Here is a 14,167-nt window from a genome sequence, read left to right on the forward strand (position 1 = left end):
ACTCTGCATATAAGTTAAATAAGCAGGGTGACAATATACAGCCTTGACGAACTCCTTTTCCTATTTGGAACCAGTCTGTTGTTCCATGTCTAGTTCTAACTGTTGCTTCCTGACCTGCATACAATAAGTACCTATTTTTCTGTTGTCATACAGATTATTCTGGTTGTGTATTATACAATTTGGAGCTCATATTTATTGTCCATCTGTGTTATTGTACCACCAAGCAGTGATTTTTAAAAATCAGTATAATTTGACAGGAATCCTTATCTATCAGATATGACTTTCTCTAAGACTTCTTTAAGCAAAATTCTCAGATAGAATACATTTGTATGGCTCCACAGAATTTCTCGCTTATCACAGCACTTACCAGCCCATAGTATGATCTGTTAAATGAGAGGGCTGGCCTCATGATCTAGAGGGTGTGTACTGGATCACCTGCAAGAACTGAGCTGTCCTATACAGCAGCTACTAGCCACATGAGGCTACTTAAATTTAAATTAATTGAATTTAAATAATATTAAAATTTTAATTCCTCAATCATACTGGCCATATAACAAGGACTAAGTACTCACACCTGACCAGAGGCTATTGAATAGTGCAGATATAGGGCATTTCCTCCATCTCATAAAGTTCCACTGAATGGTGATTCTCTACAATGTAGGGTCTATGAAAACAAGGAACTTTGCCTGTTTGGTGTCACAATTAAAGGCCTAGATATGTGGTATGCACTTAATAAGTGTTTGTATATTAACATCACCATGTTCCCAGAAACTACTTGAATACCTGATAAACAGTAGATATTCAAGTATTTGTAGTATAACAAATAAATGGATGTGTCTGCATGTGTGAGAGCTTGAACTCAAAATATTCCAAAGATCAGTTTAAAAACACCCTTCCATGACTTTAACCTGGAGTTGCTTGTAACTATTTAGAAATGTTGTTTTTGGAAAATTGTGTTAAAACTCCAGTTCTGTCATAACAATTTATCACAGATTTGATGGCTCTTAAAAAAAAAAAAAAAAGTTGTTCCCTTACAATCTGGAAGGGCTTTCTTGGTATCTCAGTTGGTAAAGAATCTGTCTGCAGTGCAGGAGGCCTGGGTTCCATCTCAGGGTTGGGAAGATTCCCTGGATAAGGAAATGGCAACCCACTCAGTATTCTTACCTGGAAAATCCCATGGACAGAGGAGCCTGGTGGGCTACAGTCCACGGGGCTGCGAGAGTTTTAGTTACTAAACCAATCTGGAGGCCAGAAGTCTGAGACAAGTGTCAACAGAAACATACTCCTTCCAAATGTTCTAGAAGGGAGTTCTTCAGTGCTTCTTCTAGCTTTAGGTGACTCCAAGTGTTCCTTCACTTGTGACTGTATACCTCCAACCTCATACTCCATCGAGAAGACCTCACAAGGCTTTCTCACCTGTGTATTTCTTAAAAGAAAAAATGTCACTGGATTTAGGCCCTACCTGAATAGTCCAGAATGACCTTATCTTTTTATCCTTAACTTTGTTTACTTTTACAAAGTCTCTTTGTCCAAAGAAGTCACTGTGGGAATTTTCTTCCCCGGGACTTGGAAAAGGCGAACCTAAAAGAACAACACTTGGACAGTCTCTGCAAGGACTGACAACTTTATTTCTGTAGTCAAGCCTTTTTATAGGAGCAAGGAACAAAGAGCTTTGAGCATACGGCCAGCAGAGCAGGTACAAGGCTAAGATATAATCAGTAAAAGATACTTCAAGGACCAGCGCATTCTTAACGACCCATGTGTTTATATTACCCATTTTCTCAAGCAACGTCTTTAATCACTAAATTTTGGTGCTGAGCATAGCCAAAGGCAGGAAATGTTTTTCAGCTATCAGTACACAATGCCTGGGTAAACTTCTGGCCCTTTGCCATTTCCCGGAGGACCTTCTCCTTCAAGGCTATTTTGCACTGTGCCTCCCAACATATCCTCCTTTTGTTTTTAGTTTAAGCATGGCAGCTGCTAGTTGGACCCCATTGTGGGAGGCAAGGAGTTTTGAGTAGAGACATCTGTATCCTACAAACAATGACAGAAAAAGCAGAGCAATTAATACATACATAAAAGGTTGCCTCCTGAAAACCAAGTCCTGGGATCCAGAGAGGATAATGTTTTGGTTAAAGTATCATAAAATTGGGTGCTATATAATTCCTTAGGTATTTTAACTTGAAAATTAGCAATTTGTCATTTTAGAAGGTTGATGTCCAAACTGTAGTTATCCGTGAGATCCTGCAAATGTGCTTTAACTTTATCCCAAGGATACTCAGTGCCATTATAGGGCATGTTAGTCAGACAGAAAGAAGTAAAATTTCAGTGACAATGTATATGTGTTTGGAAAGTAAGATGGTGTACTTGATCTCCTATATTAATTACCACTGTTTGAAATTCATTCAGAGAAGGCAATGGCACCCCACTCCAGTACTCTTGCCTGGAAAATCCCATGGATGGAGGAGCCTGGTAGGCTGCAGTCCATGGGGTCTCTAAGAGTCAGACATGACTGAGCGACTTCACTTCTACTTTTCACTTTCCTGCATTGGAGAAGGAAATAGCAACCCACTCCAGTGTTCTTGCTTGGAGAACCCCAGGGACAGGGGAGCCTGATGGGCTGCTGTCTATGGGGTTGCACAGAGTTGGACACGACTGAAGCGACTTAGCAGCAGCAGTATTAATTCGTGTTTGCAATTGCTGAACTATTTGAGCTTGTCAAGTCCAGAGGCCATGGGAATCTTTGTGCCAAGCAGTTATAAAATCATGATTCTGTATAGAATTGTGTAGTGCAATACCAGGATTCCTACTGTAACAATAGATATTAGACTAAGGATGCCAGCAATAATCCATCCTATTATGTGCTTTGACCTCCTTAAGCCATTTTTGAGTAAAACTGAGAGAAATACAGAGTCGGTCCATGGTTCTGTCAGGTTAACAGGAAGCCACAATTCAGATCTCTGCTTGACTATTTCAATGTTGACATTATGATATGAAATAGTATGGTTTAAACACGTATACAAGGCACATGCTATACAATTAACAATCTTAGCAGAAAGATCTATATCAAAGTTACCTACAATAAACATGTATGGAAGGTGCACACAAGATTGGATATAACCTGTACTATTATATAAAAAGGTATAGGTTTGAGGTTTTAAGACTTTCGCAGTCCCATACACACTGGCAAAGCGCTCCAATGCAGCAGGAATCTTCCACACATGCCATTGCTCAGGTCCCACGATAGGGACTATTACTCTGGGTGGAGGTGGAGACAATTCCCCATTATACCAATTTAACAGTATGTCCTTATGAGTCCAAAAGCTAGTATTGGTCTTATGAAATCCCCACACATTGGACTTATTATACCAGGAACAGTTACGGTTCTTTTCTTGTTCCTCAGAGCAGTTCACAAACAATCCGTGGGGCCCCCAGTCAATGAATTTAAATATAGATTGATTTTGCTGAATGATAGAGATTTTCCCAAACTGTCTCCAACAATCTGACCAATATAGAGATTGAATCGATTGCTTCCTTCTCCATGATACAGCATCACATATTGGTTCTTCAGGCCGGAAGAGTGAATTAGTATAGTTAACTATTTGTCCAGGATAATGCCTATCAGAGCCATTTAGCAGGAAGGATGCAGTTGCAAACATTCCTATACGATAGGCAGAAACATTGTGTGCTGAGTAAGCCCACCATTGTTGGAATATGATCATGCATAAAGGGTGAGATCTGAAACATATGGGTAAGGTTTTGAATCCAATAGAAATGTTTATTTTTCTTCCTTCATCTTCTTCATGAACTGGTCTTTGTGTCGACCATTGAGCTGGGAAGTGCAGGTTGTCACTGGTAAATACCATAGGGGCCTTGTCAACCCAATCCACTATGGATAACAAGGGTGGATTAGGTATGTATGCCCAGTAAACACATTCCGCACTTACCCCAGAAGAACAAGAGAGAACAGCTAGCATTGCCAGAAACAGCTTATCTGGAGTCATGGGAGTTCTAGTAATTTTCAGTGTTTGTTCAGCCTGACGAGTCATGTTTTTCACCTGAGCCCATGTCGGGTAGGGGTTCAGACGTTGACGTTTTCTGTTTGGCTCCTCTATGGTCATTGACGAGACCCTTCGCGTCAGCTGCATCACCTGTTGGGCAAGTCCGGTCTCAGGGTCCTTTTTGGTAATGGACATGGCGAAGTGGAACCCAGATTTCTTCTCCATCTGCAATGACAAGACCATAACCTTTGCCTAGGAGTCGTAAGATTCCTGGCAACCATTGATTAAACTGTTTATACCATATTGGTGTGTTGACTTCTAACAGTTTCTTACTTTTTTCCTCTGCAAAATGTCTGTCTGCAAGAGTATCAGAACTATCTTTTATTAAATTTAAAAAAATTTAAGGAATAAAGAGTTAAAGATAATAACACTTGAGGGTTTGTAGGATAAGAAGTGTATCTTCTCTTCCATATTCCCCCTTTCTGTTTTAATAAATGAGTTTTAAGAGTACAATGGGCTCTTTCGATAATTGCTTGACCCTGGGGATTATAGAGTATCCCCGTGATGTGTGTTATATTCCATTCCATAAGAAATGAACGAAACGAGTGAGAGGTAAATATAGGTCCATTACCTGTTTTTAAGACCGAAGGTATCCCAATAACAGGGAAGGTGAGTAAAAGCACAGAAATGGCGTGTTTGCTGGATTCTGAAGAGACAGGCACTGCCCATATAAAACCTGAAAATTTATCAACTGAGACAAGAAGCAAAGAGAACTTTCCTAAGGAGCAATGAGTGAAGTCAGATTGCCAAAGGGAGTTAGGCTGTTGCCCACAAGGATTAACTCCCGAAACTGTGATACGTAAGTGCAGAGGAGCGCAGACGTCACAGGATTTAATGATATGTCTCGCTTCAGTGAGGGGAATATGGTATTTAGAATGCAATCTTTTAGCATTGGTATGAAAATTAGCGTGTTCATCAATAGCAGACGTAAAGACAGGAGCTATGAACCTATCAACAGTACCATTTCCTGCTGCCAGGGGGCCAGGTAAACCTGAATGAGCACGTATATGTGCAGTGAAGAAAGGTTCCGTAAGTGATCGAATTAAGGCTTGAGTCCTTGAAAAGAGAATATATAATTCGTCATCTAGGTTGTATAAAAAGGCGGTAACAAAATTGGGGAAAAGCGAAGCAAGGTATTTGGAATCAGTATATACATTGAAAGATAATGGCTGAAGAGACAAAAGAGCATATAAAGCATACAATTCAACTCTTTGTACTGAAGAATAGGTAGAGGGTAAATTCTCTTTGATATCAGAGCCGACAATCCCAGCTATGCCTTTCTTGTTGCCATCAATGAAATAGGTAGGTGCATTTGAAATAGGCTGGGAGGCAATGATATTAGTTACTACAAATTTAGTAACTTGTAGGAAGTCCCACAATTTTCCTCTCGGCAAATGGAATGAGGTAATGTTCTGAAAATAACTTAATGCTATTTGCATGGTCATGTTATACTGTAAGGCAATTTGTAATTCCTTTTTTGTCAAGGGGACATGTACTGCATATGGATCAAATCCAGTTAAGGTTTGTACACGGCTCCTTCCTAATACAATTAGTTGCCCTATTTTCTCAATGTATGATACGATTTTCTTTGACTGTTTAGTATGTAGATATACCCATTCTATCAGGCTGTTTTGAGCTATGATTGCAGTAGGTGAATGTTTGGTGGGGAATATATATAAATAGACCAGTTGGGTATGATCCAGCCAAGTTGAGAAAGATTGTTGAATGCATTTTTCAACAAATTTTAATTCTTCTTCCGCTTCTTTTGTTAGCTGTCTAGGACTATTAGGGTCAGGAAGTTCCTCTAAAATTTTAAATAAATTTTGTAATGCATAGGTGAGAATGCCAATAGATGGCCAAAGCCAATTAATATCACCTATCAATTTTTGAAAATCATTTAATGTGCATAGAGAATGCACAGAGATTTGAGTTTTTTGAGGTTTTATCTTAGACTCTTCCATAACATGTCCTAAGTAATTAAAGGGTACTTTCAATTGAATCTTACCTGGTGCAACAAGCAGGCCATGATTTTGAAGAGTGGTAGTGACTTCGTCATATAACTGTTGTAAACAGAGTTCAGATTCCATGGAGAGGAGTATATCATCCATATAATGAATTATGAAAGCAGTAGGATATTTATCTCTAATGGATTCTAATAAAACATATGTGAGATATTGGCAAATGGTAGGAGAGTTCATCATTCCCTGAGGTAAAACCTTCCATTGAAATCTTTTAACAGGAGCCATGTGATTTATAGAAGGAACTAAAAAAGCAAAACGTTTTTTTTTATCTTTAGGATGCAAAGGTATAGTAAAAAAGAAGTCTTGTAAATCAATGATAATTACAGACCATCCTTTTGGCACCATGGAAGGGGAGGGCAAACCAGGTTGTAAGGGCCCCATAGGAATCATAGTATTATTAACATTTCTTAAATGTTATCAACATTTAAGATAACATTTCTTAAATGTTATCAGCATTCGCCATTTTCCTGATTTCTTATTTATTACAAAAATGGTAGAGTTCCATGAGGAAAATGAAGGCTCTATATGATTTTTCTGTAGTTGCTCATTTACTAATTGTGTGAGAGCTGCCAACTTTTCTTTAGTCAGGGGCCACTGAGGTGTCCATACTGGGGCATCAGATTCCTAGTAGAGAAGCAGTGGTGTTAACTCAATGGCCCCCATCAAAAAGGCTCATTTAGAGAAATTGTGGCTTTCATTTGTTTGAGAAAATCCCTTATCCACAAATTAATAGGGATACTGGTAATATATGGTTTGATGTAAGCTACAATTTGATCAGGACCATAAGCTTATAAATAGGATGCACTCACGAAAGTTTGTGTAGCATCAGCTTCACCTACCCCCTAACAGTCTGGAAGGAGCCACAGTCTTACACCATTCAAGGGGCTATTCTTCAATTCTAATAATGGAAATGTCAGCTCCTGTATCCAACATACCTGTGAAATTTCTTCCCCGTATCTTTAGAGTAAACATAGGCTTTTGATGTTCCTTTAATAAGGTAGATAGTGCGGAAGTAAGATTGGTGCTACCAAAACCCCCCTGCCTAATTTTATCAGATGCCCTCAATGGTCTGACATATGGCAAAAGTAATAATTGTGCAAAGCGCTCCCCTTTTTGTAAGTATACATTTCCTAATTTTACGACATTCACCATGACATGTATCTCTCCTTCATAATCTTCATCCACAACTCCAGTCAACACTACTAAACCTTTCATGGTACAACTGCTATGTACCAAAATTAGTCCCATTGTTCCGGATGGGATTGGACCGTAATATCCTGTGGGGATTTTATAAGGATTGTATAATTCTATTAACTCCATGTCATAAGGACTAGGTATATCAATGCAAGCACTCTTAGATGTGGCTGCTTGTAGTGTCATAATGTGGGGTCCTCCTTTTGTAGTGGGGCTAGAGGATAGCCCCTTTATTAGTTTCCCTGTTGTGTTTGTTGTGCCTCTGTAGTTAATGCATTTCCATCCTTATCGAATTTGGAATGACATTCATTCAACCAATGGAATCCCTTTTTTACATTTTGGGCAAACTCCTGAGGGTCTTTTTTGTATTAGAAGTAGCATTATTTTTAGCTGTTTGTACTGGCATGCGGCATTGTTTTTTCATATGGCCAGCCTTCCCGCAGTTAAAACATTTAGCATTGGCAGCCTTTTGCACATTAAAAGTTTCTAGTGCCACTAATTTTGCTCTATGGGACATAGATCCGATATCTCTACAAGCTTTCAAATATTCCATAAGAGAACCGGTTTCTCGAATTGGTCTAAGCACGGATTGACATTCCTCATTAGCATTTTCAAAGGCAAGTTGGTTTAAAATAATATTTTGTAAGGTTTCAACTTTGGTAGATTTTTTTATGGCATCCTTTAATTTTCCTATAAATTGGGAATATTCCTTGTCATGTCCTTGAGTAATTTTGACAAATGAACCATCAGAGTTAACACTATCAACCTTTTCCCAAACTCTGCAAGAAATTTCTTTAATGAAATACAACATCTGAGGGGTAATATTAGCTAATTGCGCAGTCATATGGGCCATGGCTCCTGTTCCAGTGACTATATCATAGGTTAAATTGGCAGGGTTACCACGAGATTGCTGGTCAATCATCATTTGTCAGGCCTCATCACCAATCCACATTTGCCACTGAAGTAATTGTTGAGGATTTAGAACCATCTTTGCTACTTGAAAAAAATCATATGGCATCCAATGATCAGAGGAATTCTACACAGTAAGGAGAAGCAGGTCCATACAGAGTGTATGCTTTCTTAAAGCTAGACAACATACCAAAATCTAAACCAGCCTAAGCATTCTGGCCTTGGGCAGGTTGATCAAACTGTATTGGGAAAGCAAAAGCGCAAGCAGGCATCTCCCAAGGAGGAGTGAAAGGGTTAGTACGAGCAAAGTTAGCAACTGCTGTTACAGACAGAGCAGAAGGGAAAACCTCAGATTTGGGCTGTCTGTTGAATGAAATGACCTCTGCTCTAAGTGGTTTCGGCTTCGACACATCCTGTATACATACGTCTCCAAGCTGTTTTTCCAGGGATTGTCTCTGATTGAGCATAACATTATTATATTTCAAAGCACCTTGCATATCTTGTTCCTCAAGCTCGTTTTCATGTAAACACTGAACATTCTCTACTTCCAAATCAACATTATGCCCTTCAATTTTTTCTATGACAGCCCGTATGAGTGACCATGTAACCCACCATTGAGGGGGAACACGGACTCCTTGCCGATATGTTCGCAAAACAGTATTCTTAACCCTTTTCCATATGTCTAGATCGAGCATCCCCTCCTCTGGGAACCACGGATTATGTTCCAGTAAAATACGATAGCAGTTGTTCAACTGATCTCTTGAAATATTAATCCATTTTGTTTAAAAAAGTGATGCATTATAGAAAGAAAGGAATCTTACTGCTATGTTGTCCCAGCCTGCTTACCTCTTTCTGCAGGGCTCGCGGCTTTGTTCAGTCTTCCTATCAAGTCCCTGTTCAGGCGCCACCTGTGGGAATTTTCTTCCCCAGGACTTGGAAACAGCGAACCTGAAAGAACAACACTCGGACAGTCTCTGCAAGTACTGACAACTTTATTTCTGTAGTCAAGCCTTTTTATAGGAGCAAGGAACAAAGAGCTTTGAGCATATGGCCAGCAGAGCACATACAAGGCTAAGATATAATCAGTAAAAGATACTTTAAGGACCAGCACGTTCTTAACGACCCATGTGTTTATCCATGACCCATTTTCTCAAGCAACGTCTTTAATGTTTAATCGCTAAATTTTGGTGCCGAGCATAGCCAAAGGCAGGAAATGTTTTTCAGCTATCAGTACACAATGCCTGGGTACTTCTGGCCCTTCGCCATTTCCCCAAGGACCCTCTCCTTCAAGGCTATTTTGCACTGCACCTCTCAACAGTCACATTCACAGTTTCTGGGATTAGGATGCGGGCATATCATTTGGGAACCCGCTTTCCATCCCACTATAGGGTTTTTAATGTCTTTGAAGAATTGTCATGAAAATATATGAATGACAGAAATCTTAACATTTCTTTCAAGGTCAAAAGTGAATCTGAATCTGAATTACTGCATAATATGGAAGCAGAGAGAGAAGCAAGTTTAGGATGGCTGGAAAATGAAAATACCATGAGATAACAAAGTTTTTTGAAATGCACACTGTTGGGACAACATTTTCTTCTCAGGCATGTGGAATTTGGACACCAAAATGAAGACAAATCTAGCAGGGCTATGTTAATGAAGGCTTCTGCCCGATCCTAAAAGAGTAAGGGGTCTGGAGAGCACTTGGGGTTGCTTTTAAAGTTCCCTGATCTTCGTGCAGATCACAAGCCCTGCTGCAGTTCACACAGAAGGATGCAAGCCAAGACAGAATAGTCACCCACTGGAGAAGGTTCCCCTTTCCCAACTCACACCATCATATTTACTATATGTGATCTCTGGATCTTGGGATGAGAAATAGAAATTTGCTAAATTAAGAGAAAGAGACCTAGCTTTGCTTTGGTTTATGGACAAAAAGTGATCTCAACATGCTTAGTAGGAAAATGACTCTGCAGAATACATGTATAAGATAGCCTTTATTCGCTAATATTCTTGTCAAAGCAATTTTAAAAGAGGACCAGATAGAAGAATATTTATAATAAACTGTTACAATTATTATCCTATGAGATTTTAGATAAGAAACAAATAATGCTGCCTGAACTGACCATGAATAATTAATACAGATGTTCATTTTCACAATTACATGAAAAATTCATTCTAGCCAAAGAGGATAGCATCTGTAAAGTCCCTGATTTAGGAAAGAGCTTAATATGTCTATAAATGGTTAGAATTTTAAAGTGGTTGATGTACATTAGGGAGTATGTGGTGGAAAAGGGGGAATGACAAAACTAGAAGTAATTTAGGGGAAAACTGTACGTTGTCTTTATATCTTAATATAGAATTTTATCTTTATATCTTCTAATGGTTCCTAATTACCCAAAGATGAACAGGAAGTGATACGATTACATATACATTTTATAATAACTTTATGGTCATGTTCAGTTCAGTTCAGTTCAGTCGCTCAGTCATGTCAACTCTGCTGCCCTATGAACTGCAGCATGCCAGGCCTCCCTGTCCATCACCAACTCCTGGAGTCCAACCAAACCCATGTCCATCGAGTCTGAGATGCCACCCAACCATCTCATCCTCTGCTGTCCCCTTCTCCTCCTGCCCTCAATGTTTCCCAGCATCAGGGTCTTTTCAAATGAGTCTGCTCTTCCCATCAGGTGGCCAAAGTATTGGAATTTCAGATTCAACATCAGTTCTTCCAATGAACACCCAGGACTGATCTCCTTTAGGATGGACTGGTTGGATCTCCTCACAGTCTAAGGGACTCTAAAGAGTCTTCTCCAACACCACAGTTCAAAAGCATCAATTCTATGGCGCTCAGCTTTCTTCATAGTCCAACTTTCACATTCACACATGACCACTGGAAAAACCATAACCTTGACTAGATGGACCTTTGTTGGCAATGTAATGTCTCTGCTTTTTAATATGCTGTCTAGGTTGGTCATAACTTTCCTTCCAAGGAGTAACTGTCTCTTAATTTCATGGCTGCAATCACCATCTGCAGTGATTTTGGAGCCCAGAAAAATAAAGTCACCCACTGTTTCCACTGTTTCCCCATCTATTTCCCATGAAGTGATGGGACCAGATGCCATGATCTTCGTTTTCTGAATGTTGAGCTTTAGGCCAACTTTACCACTCTCCTCTTTCACTTTCATCAAGAGGCTTTTTAGTTCTCCACTTTCTGCCATAAGGCTGGTGTCATCTGCATATCTGAGGTTATTGATATTTCTCCCAGCAATCTTGATTCCAGCTTGTGCTTCTTCCAACCCAGCATTTCTCATGATGTACTCTGCATAGAAGTTAAATAAGCAAGGTGACAATATACAGCCTTGACGTACTCCTTTTCCTATTTGGAACCAGTCTGTTGTTCCATGTCCAGTTCTAACTGTTGCTTCCTGACCTGCATACAGATTTCTCAAGAGGCCAGTCAGGTGGTCTGGTATTCCCATCTCTTTCAGAATTTTCCACAGTTTATTGTGATCCACACAGTCAAAGGCTTTGGCATAGTCAATAAAGCAGAAATAGATGTTTTTCTGGAACTCTCTTGCTTTTTCGATGATCCAGCAGATGTTGGCAATTTGATCTCTGGTTCCTCTGCCTTTTCTAAAACCAGCTTGAACATCTGGAAGTTCACAGTTCACATACTGCTGAAGCCTGGCTTGGAGAATTTTGAACATTACTTTACTAGTGTGTGAGATGAGTGCAATTGTGTGGTAGGTTGAGCATTCTTTGGTATTGCCTTTCTTTAGGATTGGAATGAAAACTGCCCTTTTCCAGTCCTGTGGCCACTATTGAGTTTTCCAAATTTGCTGGCATATTGGGTGCAACACTTTCACAACATCATCTCTCAGGATTTGAAATAGCTCAACTGGTATTCCATCACCTCTACTAGCTTTGTTCATAGTAATGCTTCCTATGGCCCACTTGACTTCACATTCCAAGATGTCTGGATCTAGGTGAGTGATCACACCATCATGATTATCATGATTATTCTTCTGTGTATTCTTACCACCTCTTCTTAATATGTTGTGCTTCTGTTAAGTCCCTACCATTTCTGTCCTTTATTATGCCCATCTTTGCATGAAATGTTCCCTTGGTATCTCTAGTTTTCTTAAAGAGATCTCTAGTCTTTCCCATTCTGTTGTTTTCCTCTATTTCTTTGCACTGATCACTGAGGAAGGCTTTCTTATCTCTCCTTGCTATTCTTTGGAACTCTGCATTCAAATGGATATATCTTTACTTTTCTCCTTTGCTTTTCACTTCTCTTCTTTTCACAGCTATTTTTAATGCCTCTTCAGATAGCCATTTTGCTTTTTTGCATTTCTTTTTCTTGAGGATGGTCTTGCTTCCTGTCTCCTGTACAATGTCACTAACTTCCATCCATAGTCATCAGGAACTCTGTCTATCAGATCTAGTCCCTTAAATCTATTTGTCACTTCCACTGTATAGTCATAAGGGATTTGATTTAGGTCATACCTGAATGGTCTAGTAGTTTTCTCTACTTTCTTCAATTTCAGTCTGAATTTGGCAATAAGGTGTTCATGATCTGAGCCACAGTCAGCTCCTGGTCGTGTTTTTGCTAACTGTATAGAGCTTCTCCATCTTTGGCTGCAAAGAATATAATCAATCTGATTTTGGTGTCGACCATCTGGTGATATCCATGTGTAGAGTATTCTCTTGGGTTGTTGGAAGAGGGTGTTTGCTCTGAGCAGTGCGTTCTCTTGGCAGAACTCTATTAGCCTTTGCCCTGCTTCATTCTGTACTCCAAGGCCAAATTTGCCTGTTACTCCAGGTCATGTATAAGTTAGGTTCAAGGAGTTGAGAGCCAGGAAGAAACCTAAGAGGTACCTGCAGTTATACAAGAAAGATGTACCGAATGGCTGAATTAGAAGAGTAGCAAAGAGTTTAGAAATGAGGAAATGGATGTGGGTGCTATACAAGAGATAAGCTGACCTGATCTTGATGTTTACAGAACGTGTATGTGCTTCATTACACTCTGGTACCCATCTGCCATAGACAGTATGTTTATTCTAATAGGGCTATTTAAAAGGGCATGACTGTATCTCTATTAATTATCAAAATTAAACAGACTGTTTCACTTTCAGATCCACTTGAGGATATATATGCAGAACAAAGTAGGTATATTTCCAACAGCCGTGGCATTCCTGCAGCTAGTAAAATAGAATTCTGAAGCATAAAAATTATTAAGTCACTTTCCCAAGGTCACTCAACTAATGAGTGGCAGATCTGGAAATATAACCTAAGTTGTTGTGTTCTGCTAACACAGCACAAAAGTATATAATCTATCATGTTCTTACTGTTAACGGGAAGTTTGTTCATTAGAGTGCTATGTTGAGAGATTGGGTGTATTACTAATATTATAATATTAAATAAATATACAAAGTCATGTTTGCTATGATTGGTTTTTTTCCCACTATTGAGTCCTGCTCCCACTTCTCATCATATTTCTATACTACAAGAAAGACAGAGCAGTAGACAAAATTCACTTACCAGAGGAAAAAACTCCCACCTTGTGCAACAATTCCAAACTTTTTGTCCAAGGTGGCTTATTACTCTCTAGGTTCAATTTGTCATTTGAAGTCAATAAAGTTCACATCTGGCAGGCAAAAGATTAAAAAGCAGCCAGTTCTCCTGAATCCCCTCACTCCTGTTTTCTGCATTGCAAAGTTTACTAATTGCTTCAGCAATGGCAGCTCCTATGGTGACTGGGCTTCTGCACAATTTGACCCACGATCACTGAGGGGAGCAAGGAGGCTGGTGTAGGCCCCACAAAATGTTCAAGTGGTACACCAGGTGGCAGTGCTTCAGCTTTCATGCTTGCTGCATCCACTGTGCTGGAACCTGATTCTCTAGGAGGGAAAACAGAAACATTTAGATAAAGCTTTCACCAAGGGTGACATTCTGGTAAAGATGTAAGGGAAGTTCAGAGATACACCA

Source organism: Bos taurus, chromosome 10, assembly GCF_002263795.3.
Source record: "Bos taurus isolate L1 Dominette 01449 registration number 42190680 breed Hereford chromosome 10, ARS-UCD2.0, whole genome shotgun sequence".
Lineage (NCBI taxonomy): Eukaryota > Metazoa > Chordata > Mammalia > Artiodactyla > Bovidae > Bos > Bos taurus.